This window comes from Pseudorca crassidens, chromosome 4, assembly GCF_039906515.1.
Source record: "Pseudorca crassidens isolate mPseCra1 chromosome 4, mPseCra1.hap1, whole genome shotgun sequence".
Classification (NCBI taxonomy): domain Eukaryota; kingdom Metazoa; phylum Chordata; class Mammalia; order Artiodactyla; family Delphinidae; genus Pseudorca; species Pseudorca crassidens.
In genome coordinates, this window is record NC_090299.1 from 62175719 (window position 1) to 62191947 (window position 16229).

Genomic DNA, 16229 nt, shown 5'->3' on the forward strand with positions numbered 1-16229 from the left:
GAATCCAATGAGGCACCCCAAAGAGTGAAGTTTGCTGTATATAAATTTTTTTTTACTATTTTAATTATTGTTTATCAAATTAGAATTTGGCAGTAAACATCACTTTTCATAAAGACATTACTTATATATTAACAAATCAATCAATTCATTCAGTCTGGTAGCTTTGTAAGAATCCATGACTTCAGTTTTTCTAGCTCAGCTTCGCTTAACTCTTGGTAAACACTTGGGAAACTATGAAACTTTGTGCTCACTCCTAGAGATTTTAACACTGAGTTTGTCTCTTCACCCCAAGAATGAAGAACTAACTCATCTGCGGTACCATGACACTGAAATAATTCAGGAAAGACACCATCACTTTTCTGAAGAGGTTGGTAAACAGCAGATGTCTTATTCAGAAAAGTAGAAAGAGCAAGTACTCCTGCCACATCTTGATGATTTCTGTATGCTAAACGCATTGCCACACACCCTCCCATAGAAAATCCTCCTACTGATACTCTGTTCTTCTTGATACCACTTTTTACTTCACCGTCAATCAAATCTGTAAGCACCTGACACATTACGTCAATTGATTCAAGGTGCTCTGGGTAGTCATTAGATATTTTAAATCTGTCAAACCATACATTGGAGAGTCCTCCTTTCAAAGAAGTATATGGCCTGGGAGGAGCTGTTAGATAACTTTTATGTGTTGGAGTGTTAAATCTTGATTTAAAACTTGCTTGATCCACGTTCTCAATCCTTGTCCAGAATCACCTGAGCTGTGCAGGAAGATCAGAGGGGCGCTGTGCCTCACATACGGCAACCCATGCGGCGAGGCAGGCGCCCTGAACCCGACAGAGCCGCGTGACTGCCGCCACGACCCTGCTGCATATAAATTTTAAGAAATTTAACCAGGACATGAAGGAAAGATGGAATGCAGATGATGACAAATGACTCTGTGTTAAAACTGAATCACACAAGCACGCCCAAGGTGTGGGGAAAAAAGGCGCTGACCTAAGTAAATTTGGCAAACAGGCTTCTGGCTGGATTCTCTAAGGCTCACAACTAGAAGAATAAGTACACAGCATACTGCTCTAGTTGGAAACCTATTTCTCACAGGGGTATGTGTTCAAACTACTTTACATGTATGCTAGGGCTGAGACATTGTATAAAAATATTATAGATTGTAAGAGCCAGGTTTCTTTACTGTTGGAGAAAAGTCACAAAGAAGGAAAGTGGGAAGGTTAGAGGGAACCCTGTGGAGCTAAACTGGGGTCAGAGGCAGCAGTCATGACTCATGCTTTTGTTCTAAAGATAGTTACATAAATAAAGATGTGTGTATATGAATGGGTTAGTAGTGTGTGTGTGTGTGTGTGTGTATATGTGTGCCCAGAAGCAGTAACACCCCAGTATCAATGAGCACACCTAGTGCTCTGATCTCTATTTCTAAACACCATTCTCCAATAAAAGGAACCGGGGCTCCTTGATTAGTTAGTGGTGGATTCCAAGGCTAAGACAAGGAAAACAACATGAGAAGATGAGCCTGGAGCCTCTCGTGGTTCTAGAAAGTAAGAAAGGGCAAAAGGGATAAAGAGGAAGGGAGAAAGAAATAAAGAGAAGGAGCCATGTCGAAAGGACACAGGCACCAACCTGAAAGAGCCCCTCCCACAGTAAAAACAGCTGCAGGCAAGACCCACCAATGGATGGTGTAGTGGGTTGAACTGTGTCCCCTAAAAAAGTATGTTGAAGTCCTAACCCCAGGTTCCTGTGAAGGTGATCGTATTTGGAATTAGGGTCTTTGCAAATGTGATCAAGTTAAGATGAAGTCATCCTAGATTACAGTGGGTCCTATATCCAATGACTAGTGTCCCCATGAGAAGACGAGAGGACAGAGGCCCACACCCAGGGAAGACGGTCATGTGAAGACGGAGGCAGACAATTGGAGGGAAGCAGCTACACAGCATGGAACGCCGGGACTGCCAGCAACCACCAGGAGGCAGGAGGGAGCATGGGACAGGTTCTCCCTTGGGACTCAGAAGGAACCAACCCTGCAGACACCTTGATTTCAGACTTGTGGCCTCCTGAACTGTGAAAGAATAAATTTCTATCGTCTTAGGCCACCCAGTTTGTTTTTTACAGGAGCCCAAAGAAAATAATACAGGTGGTAAAATTAAAGGGTGAAGCAGAAATAGGGTATGTGCCTAATCTCAAAATATCTCCCCTCAAATACTTATTAATTACAAAGGGAAAAATAGTGACTTTACCAAAATGAAAGCTGGTGGCCACCACCTCGACTAAATGGTGGAGGTTGACATCGCTAGCGATACACACCGACATCATGGCCTCCCCCACCAGCCCCCGATACGGAGCAATGGGAAGGGCGTCCTTTGCATAATGCAAACCCTCAGTCTAGTCAGGAGAAACAGCTGGCACACTGAGATTGAAGGGCACTCTACAACATGACTGACCAGTACATGCTATAACACGTCAAGATCATGAAAAATAAGAAAAGACGGAGGGAAAATCACAGGTCACAGGAGATTTAGGAGGCCGAAACTAAATGCAGTGGGAAATCTGGAACAGAACAAGGATGGTAGTGGGATAATTGGTGAGACCAGAATAATGCTGTGACTTAATTCGTAGTATTATGCTGATGTTAATTTCTTAGTTTTTTTTTTAATAAATTTATTTATTTTATTTATTTTCATTTTTGGTTGTGTTGTGTCTTTGTTGCTGCGTGCAGGCTATCTCTAGTTGCGGTGAGCAGTGGCTTCTTTCGTGGCGGAGCATGGGCTCTAGGCGCACAGGCTTCAGTAGTTGTGGCACGCAGGCTCAGTCGTTGTGGTGCACAGGCTTAGTTGCTCCGCGGCATGTGGGATTTTCCTGGACCAGGGCTCGAACCCTGGTTCGAATCCCCTGCATTGGCAGGCAGATTCTTAACCACTTCGCCACCAGGGAAGCCCTAATTTCTTAGTTTTGATCATTGTTCTGCGGTTATGTAAGATGATACCATAAGGGAATGTGGGGTGAAGAGTATACAAGAACTCTTTGTACTGCTTTTGCAACTGTTCCTTACATCCAAAATTATCTCCAAATTTTAAAAATACTAATCGGGGGTGAGGATGGCATTACTATGGGGGGAAGGAGGAATCCAATGGGGAAAGTCAGCCAAATGATCACTTGACAATTCAGACGTTAAGAAATCAGGCACTGTGATATTAAGCTCGATAAATTATACCAACCACAATTGTACTTTCAGTACCCAAGGCACCAACAATTGGATCATTCAAAAACAACTCACTGTGTTTAACGTTTTTATTTTTAACTCTGCTTTGGTAGTACAAAAGTCATAGAAGTACAAACCAGACAGTTAAAAATACATTTGACACTCGGTGAAAAATTTCCTTTACAAATTTTTACATTGAGGTGGTAGCCAACTCATGTATGACATCAGAAGTTAGTCCCTCATTAGTGTTTTATACAGTAACTTTGTGTGGGTTTCCAAGCCTTCTAAAGGAGGAAAAACACAAAAGGCCTGTAAACATCTGTTGCTTTGGGAACACTTAAAGATTCTCATTAGGTAATATAAACCAGTAAAAAGCATACATGTTGAAAATACTGAATGCTTAACTTTTGGCATATTTGGAAGCCAGTCAGACAACAACTGCTCAAGTATTAGAAAATAGTTAAAACGTACTCTTGGTATAAATACAATTTAAATATTTTGAGTATCCTCTTGCCTGTTGTATTGCTATTAAAAAAAAAAAGCGATCTGACCTGAATAAAATTATAAAATAATTAAAGCTGAAGAATATCTTACACTTTATCCCTCGCCATTCCGGGGGCATAATATTTTTAAGACAAAAAATGATTCCTCGTTATAAAACTAAAACTATTGGTCTAGACTGCACGCATATTATTTACACTAATACATACCCCCAAAATTCCTATATTGCTACTTTCTGGACCACCGGGAAATTTATTTCCATATTGCCTTCCTCGGGTCTACTGCGTGTATGCACGTACACATGTACAGCTTTTAATTAGTTGTCAGCAAAAATTCACATGAAATTGAACCTACCATTCATTTAAAAGGTTAGAAATTTTTAGTCTGGTGCCGGAAAAAGAATGGATACTTTAAAGTACATTTTCGGGCTTCCCTGGTGGCGCAGTGGTTGAGAGTCTGCCTGCCCGATGCAGGGGACACGGGTTCGTGCCCCGGTCCGGGAAGATCCCACGTGCCGCGGAGCGGCTGGGCCCGTGAGCCATGGCCGCTGAGCCTGCGCATCCGGAGCCTGTGCTCTGCAACGGAAGAGGCCACAATAGTAAGAGGCCTGCGTACCGCAAAAAAAAAAAAGAAAAAAAGAAAAAAGTACATTTTCATGGGAATCATCTTTTGGGAGTCAAATGAGAATTGTGCTTTCTTTTTGAAATAAAGGAAGTGCCAAGGCACCCTACCAACATGGAGGCAGGTCTTGAAGATTTCCCTGTACCTGGACTCCCCAACCTCTTGGCCCAGACCTCCCATAAATGTACTACTACCTTCACCTCTGGGTTCTTTGAGGTGTTTTGTAAACTGTAAAGCTTTTTTTTTTTTTTTTTTAAGTGGGGTATTCCACACCTACAGGGGAAAGTAACCCTCAAGAATCCTTTAAATAACAGACACTAGCTACAAGATGGAGAACAGGAAGAACACCAAGGAAAACATACCAGAGGAAGGTGTGGGTCCATCTTGCACCAGAAGTGGAGATTGTCTTGTTTTGTTTTAGCCTTGAGTTGTCAAAACAAGACTTTTTTTTTAGTGACTTTAAACCATTTCCCCCTTTATTCAATGGCTAAATAAGATTTGCTTAGCTTGAGTTAAAACAAACAAACAAAAAAACAACCAAAACTCTCAATATTTTATAAGTGACCTAGGAGTGGCATGCTGGTAGCAGGTCAGTGCTGATTTCTCGTCTCTGAATCCAAAGTCTAGCATCTGGTTCCCTCTGACTCCATGATCTCTTGGGGGGTCAACTGCCCAGGGTTAGACTATATCTTCAAGGAGGCTTCACCACCAAAGATTCATCTTTTATCTTTTGTAACAGTTAAACTGTAAGGGGATCGTCTTACAACCAGTAGCAAAATGAGATCTAAGGGTTGGGGGAACAGAAGCACAGGCACACAGACATGTGTGTACATACACACACACGCACACACAGACACACACACCCTGAGCATTAGCTCAGACTACACACATACAGTTCACAGACACACACACCCTGAGCATTAGCTCAGACTATACACATATAGTTCCACTGTACATAGTTAGCATACTGGAAAAATTGCAGTGTGTACACCAAGGCCACAGATGGGGGATTGGGAGGGGTGGTGGTTGGGAAGACAAAAACATGAGCTCTTTTCCTCCCTGGAAAGATAATAAATTTTTCATCAGACATTTTTAAACCAAAACTTGTTTCAAAGCAAACTGAATTCTGTATCCAGCATAGCAACAGTATTCCCTTTTAGCTTTCATCCACATGTCTGCAGACTCCACCATAGAAATTGTATAAAAGATAAAAAAATAATTCCCTAGGCAACTTTATATGTCATAAGTTTTCAGTCTCTTAGAACTCTTCAAATAAAGTCACTCCTGCAAGAGAAAATAACAAAGGTAAAGGTTGGCAAGCGTCATATCACATGTTAATCTGGCCTGAATATTTAAGAACACAGAGGAATTGTAATCCACCCTCACCCCGCCCCACCCGTCCCACTGCATTCCTTCCCCCACTACACATTTCTTCTTTGAAATCAGTCTAAGGAAATTTAAGCACGAAAATTTCCAAAGGACCTCTTTATTGAGGTTTTATAAACCAAGAAAGAACAGAACTTGAGAGCCACAGTAGGCTGACGGCATCAGTCTGGTTTAATACAAGTTTCTGGGGCGACTGGTGGGCATTCTCCCTGTGAGTCCTTTAGCACTTGTTCTCAGGAACCTGTTCCTTAACTCTTCAGCTACATTCTGTCCAGCAATGAGCAACAGGGTGAACGTGGTCAGTCACAAGGAAGCCTGTACGTGTCAGGTAATGTGACTTTCCCAGGCCACACCAAGTTGAGTTAACTCTGCATCTCCATTGAGCACAGGGTGCAGCTTGGCTGGGACTGCACTGGGCAAGTAAGAACACAATGACAAAATGCTCAGTCTTCAGTCTTCATTGTACCTTCGAAGGCTCTGTATTATATTTCTAAGTTCTTCTAACAAGTGGCCCATGTCAACATCTGTGTTTACATTACAAATGAAGCCCCCTATAAACCTGCAAAATAATTTTTTATTTTTCCAAGTTTTTTGTTTTTTGTTTTTTTACAGTGGTCTCATCTACGTGACCGTTATGTACGCCTTTACTTTCCTGTTTTGAAGGTCCAGGATAGGATTAAAATTCTACACCTGACTGTGTATATTGAAACATACGATGCAGGCAAACCTACACCAGGTTAAGGAACAAAACATTCTCTTGTCTCCCCAAATTGTGTTTCCTATAAATGCTAAACAAAAACAGAGATGAAACCAGCTTACAGAAATATGAAGAAACAGCAAAAAGTCAATAGGTTGTCTTCACTGAAGTATTACTTTGTACTTAGTTTATAGCTCATCCTTCACATGTAGCCTATTATCCATATTATCCTTTTCTGTCACTATGTCATTTATAATAATCATAGTGTGTGTGTGTGTATACGTGAAGGAGAGAGAGACAGAGAGGGATCTCCCAAACTAAATGGGTTGGGGAAAGGACCCTTACCCCCTTAGCTGAAAAGGAAATAAAGCATTGTCCTCTAAAACAGCAAGAACCAAGTTCTTAATTATAAATGAATAAGTAATTCCCTGCTCTGCATTGCTACAACCGAGCATGGCTAAACTACAGATTTGTACAAGAAAACTGAACAAAGTCAAGTCTGGGAATACTGTCATTTGAGAGTCGATTCATGTGGAAGACACTAGCACGGAAAAAAGTAGAAAAGCCAGAGATGGAAAAATAGAAAAATTGTCCTAAGAAGAAAAAAAAAAAAAAGCTAAAAGATAGGAGAGAATTTTCCCAGTAAAACTTCAAACTAGGCCATTATCTAGAAAAAAGGTGTTCAACTACTTTTATGTCTCCTCTTTTTATCAGCGGCTCCCTTAGACCTGGACTGTTTTGCATCAAGGAAAACAAGAAGGTCAAGAGCAAGGGATGTCAGAATGAAATGTTTCATCACAGTAAGAGTGTTCATTCCAACATAGTAGAACTTCCCATTTAGCGTTCTTTGCACAGGTTTGACCAACTTCAAGGAGTGGGCATGTAAGACCAAGGCTGGCTACGAAGGAGGGGTCTGGAGCCAGTGGCCTGTCCCCAGACGCAGACCCCTGTGACTAGCTGTTGAACCTTGGCCTCTCTGCAGCATCCCACGTAGGGCTGTTGGGGGTTCTACATAAGATGATATATGTACAATGCTTAATACAGGGCCAAGCAGTCAGTACCCTCCTAAAAGTTAGCTATCGTGACCATTAACAGCATCCCAGCACAGCGGCTCTCTTCCACAATAGCCTTCTGCAGCTGGTTAAAACTGCACTGCACACAATACCTTTGAAAGAGAATGTGAGAAATACAAAATGCTGCCTAAAAGTCTTCACTACTAATACCAGAAACAAGGCAGAAAAAAGGAAAGTTAACCTTTTCAGGCTCTATTGAAAACTACCGAGCACTGATTCACAGTTCTGGGCTCTCTGTCTTCACACACACTTAACAAAAGGGAAGCTTTGACCAGCACAGCAGCTCTCAATTTCCAGATAAATACCTGTCTTATCTGAGTGATAATCTACAGGAAAGAAGATACCACATTTTGCACAGCTTGTAAATTTCCAACTGCAGCCTTATTTCTGGGACTGTGTCATGGTCCATTTGACAATGTTAAATTTCTTCTCATTTCATTCTACAGCTGTGAATATGACCGTACTGATAAACAAACACATACTTTAAAATAGTATTTCTTTACCACAACATGTTAATATTAAAAGGTGCCTCCTCTACAGGCACACAGCAGTCAGAAACTAGGAGCAGGCTGGCATGAATGCTAGGGAAGGCTAGCAGCGCGGACCAGAGGGAGAGAAAACACTCCACCCACCTGTTGTTCTCAGGTCACATCACCAGGGGACCCCACCATATTTAGCAAGACTGATCTATCTTTTCTGAGTGGGATAGGGTGGGGAAATTTGGTGATTACTGTCTTACACAAGTGAGTGCTCAAGCTGGGACAAATGAAGCAAAACTTCCTTACATTGAAAAGACGATTCAGAAATCCCAAGTGTGACCACGTCCATCATATAACAAGACTGATGGAGAGAAATTAAGAACCTCAGAAAAAATTTATCTGGAAAGAAAAGGTCATCTTTTTCTCTAGACTTTATTGCTTTTTATTGCTTTTTTTTAATTGCTTTTTATTGCTTTTTCTCTAGACTTTATTGCTAATTAGATAAAGCTAGAATTCCATTATGGTGTTAAGTTTCCACAGGAGCCACAACAGAGCTTTGATTAGGACGCATATGTGCCTTGTTAAAAAAGGATTCTCTAGAAAAAAGGATCTGGTCCCTTTAAAAATGAGAACCACGTCTTAAGAAACTAGAAGCCTAAACAGATTAACGGACAGTGAACACTAAGACCTCAAAGGACAGGGGATTAAGGAAGGAAGGCTATCTGATTAATAACAATAGTGGCTGACATTTACGGAGTGCTTTCTATGCACCAGGCACTGCAGTGCTAAGCGCTCCAGATTCAGTAACTCAATCTTTTCAAGGACTCCATGAGTCAACGACGATTCTCATTTTCCTAAGTAGACACTGAGGCTTGCAGGTTCAATAGCTTGCCCAAGGCCACGCCATTAATAATAAGAAAGCAGTGATTCCAGCCCAGGCAGATCACCTGGAAGCCACAGTCGCCGCCACACCAGTCACGCGGAGATATCCACCGAGCCATGAGGTCTGCGGCTGTCCTCTGCTCTTTCCTGAATAACGCCAATGGGAAACTGTGCACTCCTTGTAGTTTTGAATTTTCTCACGTGAGATTTAGATCTTACTGGGAAGTCTGAAGGTTGCTCTTTCCTGAGTTATAGCTTCACAACAATTTAAATGTGTTCATATACTTAGCAATGATGGGCTTCCCAAGTGACAATAGCTGAACGTTTGTGATTTACCAACCCTTGGGATGGTGAGAATCAGAGCACTTGATTCCAAGTAAAATGTAATTGACATCAAAAGTTATTCTGTATCTGGAAACACAAGGGTTCTCCTGGGAAGGATTTAAATGCAATTCAGCAGTTCCTTCTTAGTCTCAATAAACCTCTGATTCAACGTCTACGCTAGCTACAGGTAGAATAATTTAAGACTCTGAATGGTCCCACCTCTTTCTAATAAGGAAAACAAAACAAGTTAAACGTTGCCTCCTGACTGCCTTGTGAGCAAGTCCAGCTACCTGCATTTAGTAAGCCTCTACCCTAGTGTCAAACAAAACTACAGCATCTTATAGGTTATGTCTAACCTGCTTCTCTGAGCCTCAGGTAAATTAAGAAATATCAAAAACCATTAATTTTTCACACTTTTATTTGCTAAGTGTTTAAATAGGTCTCACCTGACATAATATTATAATAATAACATCAAGTATTTGGCTATTTAGCACTTGCTAAGCACCAAAGAACAACATCCCTATGAGGTAGGTGGTATTTTAAACCCACTTTACAGATGGAGAAGTTGAGGCATCAGAGACTAAGGAACTTGCCCAAGATTACACAGCTAAAAAGTGCCCGGCCAGGACTTGGGCACAAGGAGTCTGGTTCCAGAACCTATACTGTGGAGCTACTTACTATAGCATCGTACATCCTTGCAGAAAATAGCTTACAGAAAACAGGGACTACTACTTCCTTAGCTATTTAATGTTAGTAGATTCAAAGTCTCGAGTTACAAATGAAGAAAAAGAAAAATCCTGATTATAACTGTTAATTCCCTCTTCTATCTCGTTCTGGGCCAAAATGTCACCAAAGGCATTTCGCTTTCTGCCTCCCTCGAGCCCCTTAGGTCTGCCTTTTCGTCCTCCGAAGTCTCCGTGAGCCTCCAGTGCTGCAGTCTCTGTGGCAAAAAGGCAGATGTTGCAGCCCTCTTTCCTAAGCCTTGTCAGAGGGCTGGCAGGGCCACCGGGGAGGACAGATAAGCTCCCTGAGGGGTCACCTTCTGGTCAGCACTAGGGAGGTGCCCTGGAGCAGACCCTGCCGAGGGAGATAACTGAGGAGAGGAGACAGCTTTGGTGGCAACTCAAAACAAAACAAAACAAAACCCTCTGGGCCCTCATGTTACCTAAATTCTGGGAATACTCACAAATATGTTTCAGTCTCTTCTGTACACAGAACAAGGCTGTGGAAGAATAACTTAGAACATCAGTGTTGATGACAGCAAAATATGTTTTTAGGTCCACCCAAAACTCTCAGATTATGTCTGTAAATGTTTCGGGGCTATTCCCAACAACAAAGAACAAACAGGACACACAGCATTTTAAACGTGTACAGCATTTTCACTCCTCATGGCTCAATCAATGTGGGAGCATAAAAAATAGTCCACAGACCTTATCAGTCATCAATTTCAATAAAAAGCAAGGTGCAGACAAGTATCTAAGCTCTCATTCATGGAAGGGCAAAGGAGGGGGCTGTAGACATGTATATATGTTGTTTAAGTAAGTATATGCATAGAATAATCCTGAAAGGATATAGAGGACACGGACAACCGTGGTCCCCTGTTGGGAAGGGGACTGAGAGATGACATGTGTGTGGTGGGTAGAAGGGGCGTAGACAGGGTGAAGACATTTTTTTTTTCATCCTGCAGCCTTTTATGGTACTTAAATATTGTATCGTGTTCGTGCCTTATTTTTCCATTTTAAAAATGATTCAATTTCAAACACTTGCAATATCCAGGACCTCAGAGACAGTGAAGGGACTGAACTATCAGGAAGCCCAAGTCCAGGCTCTGGAATAAACCATCCGCATGACCTTGAACAACGTACATAATGTCCTAGGGCCTCCTTACTCTAAAACTAGGGGACCAAGGGGGCATGGGGAGAAAAATCACTACAAAAACTAGAACAGAAGCTCCATGAAAGCATGGCCCTTGTCTGTCCCTCTTCCACACTGCTGCATCCCTAAGGCCTGGCACAAAGTAGGGGCTCAACAAACACTTTTAAAAGACGTTAATTGTACTTGAGTTGACCTGAACTAGCCATCACAGCTCCTCTGAGATCTCGAAGTCTATGATCTTAGTCGACTTGATAGAAAACAGAATAGCTCACAAACCTGGACTGATCCAGGCGCAGCTCTAACAGCCAAAAGACATCAGATGGTCCCCATAGGAGACCAAGCCTGGGGAAGGTTGATAATGTTGAAATGATCACTGCTGTGAGTTACCGGGCTAAACTGAATGCAGATTTTTTTCTTTGTTGAAGCAAAGCTCCCTTGAACTTCAAAGCCACTGAGCATATCGGCCCCAAAGTATGGATTTCTTCCCACCTAAGCCCTCTCCCTCCCCAGCCCAGGGATCTGGGAAAACTTCATCCTTCTGAGCCTGGCTCTTCCACTGTAAACTGGAGAGATGAGATGAGATGATCACCCATGATCCATCAGGTTGCATTGAAATTTCTGTCCCCCACTCAGCTCTTCTCATCTGCCTGGTTCTACTGCCTACGCTTTGCACAGACAGTGAATGGTCAAGGACAGGCATTAACTTCCCTCCACTTCCATATTTAAGATGGACTCAATGGGACTGGTCTTCCATGTAAGAACAACACAAGTATCAAAGTACTGCTTTTACTCTTTAGAAATGTATTCAGCCATTTCTAAATCAAGCCAGGTGGTCCCATCCATGCCTATTTGAGGTGCAGCTTCTGTTTATAAAGGCCAATGAATCCCATTAAGGGGCTTCCATCAAATTTGTGATCCTTTTTCTTAAAAGATATATATGTGTGTGTTTTGCCCTGAAAAAAATATAAGCTATGGAGAAAAATTAACTCGTGATACCTACAGTTTCTCACCATCCTCTCCTTCCATGGAGAGTTAACAAAAGAACGAGCCATGCAGAGGACTGCGAATAAAGCAACACATCATCAGGGGAGGCCCCCACCGGACCACCACTGCACTGCCTGTCACCAGAGTTCAAAAGCAAAAAGGAGAAAAGCTTGCCTTTCCTCACTGTTAGAGGAGGAAATGAAAAGGCCCCGAAGATCTGGAGAGCTGACCTTGTGCCCGGCAGTGGTCCTGAGGAGGGAAGGAGGGTGATCCATGAGTCTTGGCAAAAAGGAGACTTTTATCCCAGAGCAAAGCCCCAGCCCAGCAGTAGCACGGTGAGGTGAAGAAAATTCAGTCCACACTAGCTCTTAATATAACCCCTCCTCTGATCTGTATAATAAAAAGAACTTAAGTTGCAACACTTTTCAATTGCCTTGTTACTAATTCTGATTCCACTTCCAGTAAGAGGGGCATGTTATTTCTAAGGCCCTCTTAACACACACAAGAAAGTGGCCCAAATTCCTAAGGGACTTGCCAAATATCTATTTCTGAGATGTCATCAGACTCCAAAGCTCTAATGTTCTTAAGAAGGAAAAAGTGAGTTACAGTATCTAAAAGTGATGCTTGAGGAATGGGCTAATAACTAACTAGGACCCCTGAGAATGGGATGGAAATTATTGATAATAGTGAATAGTGAGTTAGTGAATACTAACTCTGTGCCAAAGCCTGATTTAAGAACTGTACACATGTATTATGTCATTTACATCCACCACTACACCCTACACCACTTTAAAGATGAAGAACCTGAGGCCTGGAGAGGTTAAGTAACTTGCTGAAAACAACCGGTAGTTAGTGGCACAGTTAAAATTAAACCTAAGCAGTTTAAAACTCAGCTCTTAATCACTAAACTAAATGACCGAAATAAGAATTAATAGAATAGCTTCGATAATAAAACGATTTAAAACAGAGACATCTAATATGATGAATTTGTTTTGATAAAAAAATATTTTCTGTAAACTTACCAAATCAACGTTTTCAATAAGATGCTACCATAAACTGGAAAGGGGGGTAGATACTTCAGAAACATGTGCGAGAGAATGCTTACGATGGCATCATTTTTAAAAAGCAAAAGCCCAATGATAATGAAGACAAGGCAGTGGCATTTGGAGGCTGAAAGCAATTTGATTTATTTAACTTTGAAGAACAAAAGCTTATTCTTCTAAGAAGAAATCAAAACACATTTTCTGTGGAAAAAAGAAACCATTTTAACTGCATTGCCAAAATAAATCAGGCAGAGTGCAAGTCAGATCTAGCTACAAAAAAGAACTCAGGCAAAGGAAACAGGGGGGAAATAATAAAGGGGGGAAGAAATGCCAAACAGCAGATTTTGTATTTTAAAAAGAGAAGGAGAAAGAGAGAGAAATCCTAAGTCTAGTTGGTGGTATCAGCCACTGAATTTTCTTTTTTTTAAAGAAGGAAACCTAACCAATGAGTAGATATGCATTTGCATTTGAATATTTGAATCAGTTCTATATTAAAACAAGGCATTCCAGTAAAATAGCTTGGCCAAAAATTCAAATTTAAACAAAAATATTTTTCAGGAAAAAAACACAACTCTAAAACCTGTATTAGACAGTACGAAAGGTATATAACACTCCTGTCTTATTGTATTAGTTACATCCCAGTGCAGATCTTCCTATTCAGCTCAGAACCAGAGATCTTCTGGGCCTAGAAGGAAAAACTTCAGGATCTCTCTTGTTGGAAAATCAAGTCACATGAAATCGCCCAAACATACTCTTTCGGAGGATGAGAAATATTAAGAAACCAAGCAAGAAAAATTTTCATAAGTACCTACATAGTTTTGAGTGTCAGTGAATAGTCCTTTCCCTCCTTTCGCAGAGTCCATTCTCTGTTGGGCTCAGCAGACATCATCACTCAGCAGGTCCCAACCTCAGCGGGCTCTAACCACAGGACCTGTTTTTCCTTGGACCTGGCTGAGCGGTGAAGTCTGGGACTCCGGGAGCCAGACTGCCTGGGTTGGGCTCTAAACTCTACCACATTCTTGCTGGTAACTCTAAACAAGTTGCCTCAACTCTCTCTGCTTAAACTGGCACCTACTTATTGCTGTTGTGAGGATTAAATCAGTTAATACATGGAATATGCCTTCTAAAGCATGCCCGGTACATAGTAGATACTCAATACGCAGTACGTCTTATAATTAAATTAGTCCATCGGCATTTGTGACATTATTCTCTCTACTTTTGAGTCTGTTTGAAATTTTCCATAATAAAAATTATGTTTTTAATTCCAAAATTGATTACAATTATGTTGAATGCTCGGAAAACACATCCCCTTTCTGAGGTCACTCGTGCTCGTTGCACCTTTGGACGGCACAGCACCACTGAGAGCCAATGACATGCCAGATGCTCTCCTGGCACTCGCCTTCAATCGATGGATTTAATATCCTATTTCACATTCAAGGAAACCTGGAGTAAGGGCAGTTAAGGACAATTTCCAAGCGGCGAAGCTATGATGAGAGCCCAGGTCTTCTAATCAAATCCAATGCTCTTTCACAAAATCCCGGTAAGAAGATTGCGTGCTTTGCAGAGAGTATCAAGTTGTAAACCAGTTAGATGTGGTCAGGATTTTCAGATGACTGGATCAAATCCAGATACGGACAGAATTTGGACCAAGAAAACTACCTGAGCAATCCTAATTCTTTTAACCTTCCCAGACCTTGAGTGCCTCCCTCCGGGCACGGCACTTTAGCAAGGCTGGAATCTGGCTGAGCCTAACCCAGGATCACCTTGCGCTTCCTGCCCGAGGGCAAGCAGTGTCTTCTTACCCACCTCTGCTCTGTCTCTCAACACACTGCCAGGTTGATGACTCATATGCAGAACTGTCATTACAGCTCATGCTTTCTCTTTCTTTGCAGCTAAACTGGCCGGGCCTTCCTCACCTTAGACTTGAATAGCCACATACTTCTCGTCCCAGAAGCCAAGTCCTCGTGACTTCAATCAGAATGTTTCTCTAATTTACCAAAGTCACTCAGGATTCCAATTCTGACATCTAAGGTACCATCTACTCTGTGGGTAATACTTTCTGCAATGATGGAAAATGTCTGTATCTGGCAGACCCTAGTCATCTATGGCTACTGAACACTTGAAATGTGACTAGTGCAATTGCAGAATGAAACTTTTAATTTTAATTAATTTAAATTTAAGTAGCCACAGGTGACTAGTGGCTACCATATTAGACCACCAGGTTCCAGATCATTGGTGGAGATGTTCCTCATTCATGGATCTAGGGCTGCCCCTTCATGAGCACCCCAGGATGGCAGAAGAGTGCAGCTGGTCTTACAGTCACAGGCCTCAGTTCATATCAGCTCCTCTTTCCAGTCATGTGATCCATAACATGTAATTTACCCTTTCCGTGCACTGGTTTCCTCATCTATAAAGCTGGGGTAATAGTATCCATCCCATTAGGAGATGTTTATAATGGTGACATGCGAGACACATCTCAGTACAACACCCAGAAGACTAGAATACTGAATTGACATTAGCTGCTTTTATGATCATCATCCTCTTCGTTTTCCTAAATTCCTCTGGGTTCCCTTCCCAAGGCACCAGTAACTGGCTGAGAAGCCAAAGACAGACTTTTCTGCTCCATGTCTCGTCTTTAAAGAAAGCCTCTGTTGGGTTCCTCAACTCAGGGGAAGCGGCCAGATCTTCCCAAGGGTGAAATGGCAAGAACCAGTGCTGGAAAGCTATCAGAGCCCCTACGTCTTACAGAATTCAGGAGCACAACTCTTTCAGATGACTTCTGTTTTGGTTTTTTTGTTTTGTTTTTTTGTTTTTGCAGTACACGGGCCTCTCACTGTTGTGGCCTCTCTCGTTGCGGAGCACAGGCTCCGGAAGCGCAGGCTCAGCGGCCATGGCTCACGGGCCCAGCCGCTACACGGCATGTGGGATCTTCCCAGACCGGGGAACGAACCTGTGTCCCCTGCATCGGCAGGCGGACTCTCAACCACTGCGCCACCAGGGAAGCCCCCAGATGACTTCTGGATCATCCTCAACCCCTCTGAGCCCAGGCAGGTTATCAGAAGCTTCACTCAAAAGCCCCTTCTCCGCCAAACTGGCCACTTAAAATAATCAGTAGCACTAACTGGGCATTTCCTATCTGCCAGGCCCTGGGCTTCCCATGTT

The 16229-nt window shown here is 42.2% G+C and overlaps 1 protein-coding gene and 1 pseudogene across 2 annotated transcripts in view; both read right to left on the reverse strand.

Moving 5' to 3' along the window:
* RELL1 (RELT like 1) overlaps window positions 1-16229 on the reverse strand; it is a 72996-nt gene that overhangs the window by 6558 nt on the left and 50209 nt on the right. The window contains exon 7 of one of the 2 annotated variants that reach the window (XM_067735699.1): window positions 3278-5608. The exons of the other annotated variant lie outside the window; for it this stretch is intronic. The gene's annotated coding sequence lies outside the window, so the exon portion shown is untranslated. Of the gene's footprint in view, window positions 1-3277; window positions 5609-16229 lie in introns of those variants that run through there. 2 annotated transcript variants of the gene reach the window in all.
* LOC137223004 (lysophospholipase-like protein 1 pseudogene) lies at window positions 44-2313 on the reverse strand (annotated as a pseudogene).